Source organism: Galeopterus variegatus, unplaced genomic scaffold (assembly GCF_000696425.1).
Source record: "Galeopterus variegatus unplaced genomic scaffold, G_variegatus-3.0.2 Scaffold1399, whole genome shotgun sequence".
NCBI lineage: Eukaryota > Metazoa > Chordata > Mammalia > Dermoptera > Cynocephalidae > Galeopterus > Galeopterus variegatus.
In genome coordinates this window covers 47001-52875 of record NW_007727510.1, presented here as the reverse complement: position 1 = coordinate 52875, position 5875 = coordinate 47001, and positions in this window count along the sequence as shown.

The following is a 5875-nucleotide window of genomic DNA, read 5'->3' as shown; positions in this document are numbered from 1 at the left end:
TGTGTTATTAAGATAGAGAAGGTCCTTTGGGGTTAGTGTTGGCCAGAGATTAATTTTTATTGACATTTATATCATACCTCTGAGCTTTAGAAAAATAAAAATGGAATCAAATCAGGTCAAGCAAGTACAAATGAGAAGATATTGCTGAGAACTGCGTGAGCACCTAAACACCTAAACCCGAATTAAACACAAGCGACTTTGAATTGCAACTCCGCCTGTGAATCATGCTGAGGGAGAAAATACAGAGGGTTTATTTAGAAAGTCTTGGCAGTAGGCAAGTAAGGGAAAAAAAGGTTCAAAATTGCTAATTTATTTTGCTAAGGAGCTCATCAAGACTAGTAGACACAGGAAGGATTTCAGACTGTCTCATAAAGTGGCTTACAATCAATTGCAGAGCTAGACATATTAGTCTAGAATCAAAACGTTATTGCTTTTAGCCACTGAACATAACTGAGCACAGCATGCTATGGAAAGATTGCAGGCCACCAAAACTGCTTGACTTTAGCATATTTTTTTTTAGCTTTTGCAAATGACAAAACATATGCAGAGCAGTGCCCTTCCTTTAGAGCAATTTCTGTCAGCTGATCACCTTGAATTGCAATTTAAAACTTGGTTGCTGAAATAGTTTATTTTCCTCCTGAAACTTTCCTTCTTTATTTTAAATGATGATTTTTCTCACAAAGCATCACACTGATACTGGAGTTCTAGCACTAAAACAAGAGTCATTTTTCTGAGGGAAAAAAAGCCTACATATTGTCGCTTTTGGAAAAGAAATTTTCATTAAAACACTAGCATCTGTGACTCTCCAAAGTGAAATAAAGTATAATGCTTGCTAAGGCATAAAAATACCTGTTCTCCAAATTATAGGACTTGAGCACTACAATTTTGCTGCTGAGGCTGTTGAACATTTTAAAGAGTGCTTCTAATCCCCTTTATAGCTTCTGTGCTGAATGCAGAAACACTGTTCTCTGGTGAGAGAGTGATCTTAGAAGTGTTAAAAAGTGCTAGTTGGCTTTTGCAAGGTTATGGTGAGCTTTGTGAATTTCATCTTTTATTATTCTGTGTCCTATTTCAAAGAGAGGTGTGCTTTACCTGCATTGATTGAGAGCCCCATATTTCTGACTGAAATCTCCATTACTGAAAGCAGGCTACTGAGTTCTACCTGAATTCCAATTCCTCGACTTTGACTATCAAGCAAATAGTCCCTGGTGTTAGTTAGCCCTGTAGTCCCATACAAAAAAGTAAACTTTCCACATTTTTAGTAGTCTATTTTAGCAATCATGGTTTTTTAGGAAGTGATTAGTTCTTTGTTTCAGTACTACTCAGAGGTAGGCTCTTTTCTTATAAAAGAAAAAACATTGAAATTGCTAACTTTGATGTTCATTATGCGTCGAACAAGAAAAACACCTCTGTAATAATCTACTTGTCCACTTTGGTTTCTATTACAAAGAGAGTTTGATTCCAGAAACAAATGTGGGTCCTGCTAGTTCGGTATCATTGATTGTGCTGAAGCTACTAGTTAAGGGACACCTGACACCAAAAAAAGAAAAAAAAATAATCAGTATAAAACAGAAATTATAATAGAAATGCTTTAGCTATTTTGGCATTATTATGTCTTTGTTCCAGCTTGTTGAGTCTTCTAGCTGCTTCTCTACGTAAAAAAAAAAAACTTAACAGTCAGTCCTCTCCGTATACATCTGAATCCATCCCATTTTTCTGCATATTTTCAGTCCTTTTCTGATTTAGGAAAGCAAACTTGCATCTCATGCTCTGTGAATATTCTGAGTGGTTTGCGCCCTGTCCCAGTTAGCCTGCCTGAGAGTAGTCTTTAGTTTCCTCTGTTAAAACTCTGAACCCTGCTCAAAAGGCAGCTTCCTGCCAGGTCACGGGTTTCTAACAGTTTCTGCCTACAAAAACATGTCTGCAGCCTGAAGCTAAAACTGGAAATTTCTCTGAAGAAGGAAAAGTATAAATAAATAGGTACACTCAGATTAAAAAAAAATCAGGAAAGAAAAAACCATTTTACCTTTTAATATGAATCTTTAAAACCTAAATAAATATTCAAAACACAGAAATGAACAGCCTACAGGATTCTCCAAGATTAACTCTTTTTGTTGGGAGGAAAAAAACAATGAACATTTACCATTGAAGCAAATTAAACCACATCACACATTTTGTTTTGAGTATTAGTGGTCATCAGCAATAATATTCATCTCTTCACCAATTCACTTATTCATACAACAGATGCATATGAAAATTAATTTCTTATCATATGTTATCTCATTTAGTGCTTCCAAATATGAGTTAAACTTAGATCCAGAGAACAAAAATCATACTCATTGTAGTTATTCCTATTGAAGGTTGAGCTGCTTTTAGTCTACAATTTACTTCCCTTTTTCCTAACTTTATTCTAATCTTTGGTGATTTCAAAAGTTCACAGGCAGTTGTAGACTGAAAGAGGAAAGATACTGGAATAGGCTGAAGGGAATGTTTGGAATGAGACTATAGCACTCAGCTGACAGATATCACTGCTCAGCGTTAAAGACAGAAAATCAGATAGGAAATCACCATTACTGAATACGTTCAGCAAATCTGGATACCAAAATTTCTTTACAGTTTATGATGCTAATATGGGAAAAAGACATGGCATGCAGCTGAGAAGGATCAGTTAGTTGATAACTTGATTGATGATTGATCTTTGAGCATGGAATGAAACAAATACTTGAGATCATTAAAAATATTTTCCTGGTGATTCATAAGAGCATGAATGATATAAGAATGTTATGTAATGCACTTAAAATACATATTTTTATTGTACATTTTTATTCTGTTTTTATATTGTGACATCTCATTCTGTTCAATTTAAATTTAAATGTTATTTGGGTGTTTTTATTCCAGCAATTTGGCAATTTACTAGGGCAATAAAAAATTTCATTACAACTAATAACTGCTCACAAAAGGCTTCTACATTAGGGTTGAGTTTTATTGAATTTGAACCTGGTCTGGCATTAACATTGCTGTTTAACAGAGATAGCATTTATTATGCTATCTTATACCTGTGCATTAGCCCCACCATTTCCTCAAATGCACTTTGGAAAAGTATTTAAAGAAGTGTTCACTTGGATAAAATGTATGTTTGTTTCATTAGCAGCTTTGTCACTGAATTAAGACTACATTTTCAAATATGTATAGTACTAAAAATAACTTGGCTATTTTACAAACTGGTCTTTAGAACTAAAGAAGATTCCAAATCATTTAATAGCTTGGTTAGGTTCAGTCTCTTTTTAGGATTCATGAATTCTGTCGTATTTGATATTTAGAAAGGCCTTTAAAAATTAATAATAAAAAACATTTTAAAAGAATGTTTATAGTAGGATATATTTTTATATGTCCAATGTGGAATAGGATATCTGTCTAATGTATTTGTATACAATGGTGCATTAAGGAAATGTTAATGTTAACAACAATAGTTAACTTTTATTTATGGAACATTTACTATGAGATAGCAACTGTTATGTGATTTATTTCATCATTATTACATCACAAGAGGTAGGTACTTTTATTATGCCCATTTTACAAATAAGAGCAATGAGATGTGAAGGGAGACCAACGGAGGCTTGCTCGGGATCACACAACCAATTCTTTGTGTTGAAGATAACATGATCAATATTTGGAATAATCATGCATTATATAAATAGTGACTAGGTCTGTGGAATATTTGAATAACATTTTATTAAACAAGAAGGTGCTACTTTAGGGTGGTAACCCACCCATATGATTTCCAGGAATCATACATTTTCTGTTACAAATTTTCTGAGTTCCAACTGGCATTGCATTGAATGCTAATGTTCCCACATGGGGAAAGTTAATTTTCACATTAATTATAATAAATTGAAAATAAACAAGTTCACATGCATTTGGTTTTCAAGTGAATTTGGCTGTCCTAGCTTTTTGTGTAGTGGGGTAAGCAACTTTATATATTATATGAATTCAAAGCAACTAGTTAGAGTCCATTTTTCCCACAGCTCTCAAAGTGTTTGTGTGTGTGTGTGTGTGTGTGAGAGAGAGAGAGAGAGAGAGAGAGAGAGAGAGAGAGAGAGAGGAGAGAGACAGAGAGACAGAGAGACAGAGAGGGAAGGAGGAGAGAAACTCTACATTTAAAATGTAAACGCTCTTGAGACAGATAAAGTTAGCTTATAGTCACATTAAGCTGTATGTGATTGTGGATGGAGTGTGTTTTAACTGGGGGAAAGTTGAGCTGAACCATGTGTCCCTATGTGGAGAGGAAGGTCCAAGGGGAAATAGGAAACTGTGAGGAGGACTTTAGTGCCCGAGAGAAAGGGAGCCTATGAATATCACTAAAAACTTTTATGGATTTTATATTATCTAAGTTTAACATCTATATTAAGGGAAATTTTGTTTTAAAGCTTCAGTGGTATTGCAAGAAGTGCAAGGAAGGACAGATTTACTCCAGGTTAGCCTCAAACGAGCAGCTAGGAACTGTCTTTATCTGAGGCAGCTCCTTTCTCTCTCTGGGTCTTACTCTCACTCTCACACTCTGTCCTAATCTGTTTCCACACGGTACCTCCTCTATTCTTCTCTCTGCAATTGTGCTTTATCGTTCTTACTCTGCCGTTTGGTTTTCCTTACTGCTGCACATTTGATAGCCAAACTATCTAACTAGCAGAATTCATTATTTGTCTAGTTAAACTACTTAATCTTTCCAAGGAACATTGTTCCAATGTTGGAGAGACTGTGGTAGGGTGGGTAGAGTCCGGTGTATGATACTTGCCAAATCAGCGATGGCTGGGTTAGAACCCCATACATGTGTGGTGCCAGGGACCTCCATGAGGGTTGGGGCACCGAATGTTTTCATTAGGATTGTGTCCTGATCAAATCACAGGAATAAATATGAGATGGTAAAATTAGGGAATTGGCAGACAGTGTGATTGTCCTAATGACCAGGGATGAAAGGTTAAGAATAATTTACAGATCACCCAGTAGAGGTAATCAATGAGATCAGCCAGGCAAAAGTAAGGTGTGAAGTATATTTTCCCAGGTTACTCCAGAAACATATGAGAAGAAATTTAATGATACCAAATTGATATAATGGAGATAATGTTTTATTTTTCCTACTTGCAGATAGTTTATTGATATGGAACAGATGAGTAAGTCAGTCTTACCTCGGCTAAGCTCTCAAGTTAATGAATGTTCAGTTAACCTTTTTGGAGCCTTAATCAAAGGTCACTATCCAATGAATTCTACATCCTCTGTGACCTATATTGTGGTTCTAAATCTGAGCTGAAGAACCTTTTACTGTATTTTATTTTTCCTTTTATTTCTGAACCTATGACTTTACATAGTTTCAAGCTAAGCTTTATTCTGGAAATCATCAGTACTTGCCGTATGATATTGGTCTGTTTTGCAGTATTCAGAATGGCTCTTGTTCTGGTTGTTTTAGAGCTAAACTATTTTAACCCTTGTAGATAATACAAATGAAGCACTTGAGTGGAAAAACTTAATACTGAAATGTTTCACATTCCCATGTTCAGAAGCCCATTGGAATTCTACAGTTTACTGTGATGATCACAGGATAGCTATTCTTTGCTCTTTAATCATTGAAGATGTTTTATCAAGAGAAATAAAGGTAATGCTTAGTTCCTTCTCAGTTTTCTCAATCGATAATCAGTATTCATCCTCATAATTATATTTAAAAGACAAAGTAGAAGGAGAATTTAGAAAAAAATGTTACTTATTTTGAGAGAAAATAATAGGAAAATATCCAATAGGTTAAAGAGGATTGTGATAGAGTAGTATCAGAAAAAGAGTATTCAACTTGAATTTTAGAAATGATATTTATAAAAAAGCAATGCTG